Source organism: Artemia sp. Qi Xiang Cuo, chromosome 20 (assembly GCF_049724085.1).
Source record: "Artemia sp. Qi Xiang Cuo chromosome 20, ASM4972408v1, whole genome shotgun sequence".
Taxonomy (NCBI): domain Eukaryota; kingdom Metazoa; phylum Arthropoda; class Branchiopoda; order Anostraca; family Artemiidae; genus Artemia; species Artemia sp. Qi Xiang Cuo.
The window spans coordinates 42,269,459-42,269,837 of NC_142813.1; positions in this window are offsets into that span (position 1 = coordinate 42,269,459).

Here is a 379-nt window from a genome sequence, read left to right on the forward strand (position 1 = left end):
TCAATATTAAAAGGAATTTGATGTGAATCATCCCATAGTGAATTGTTGGGGGACTCCACGTGTGCCTCCTCTCCTTCTCCAACTGACGAGCAGGGGGGAGACGGCGAGTATGGAACCAGGACAACCTGTAAGTGAAAAAATAGCTTATTTTCAAAGTGTTCAAATCATCCATAGTGCTTTTAAAATTTGGATTATTATTGCTTAATAACATCTGGTTAATTCAACTGAAGATAATCTAAGATATGACATAGAAGGCAACATTTTGTTCGTTTATTTTCAAAGTGTTAAAAAAAAATTTTTTTTTTTCGGCGCTCCCCCCAGCCCGTCCCCCTAACCTTGCCCCACAGCGCTTCCCGGACCATCCGTGGCGCTTTTCGGC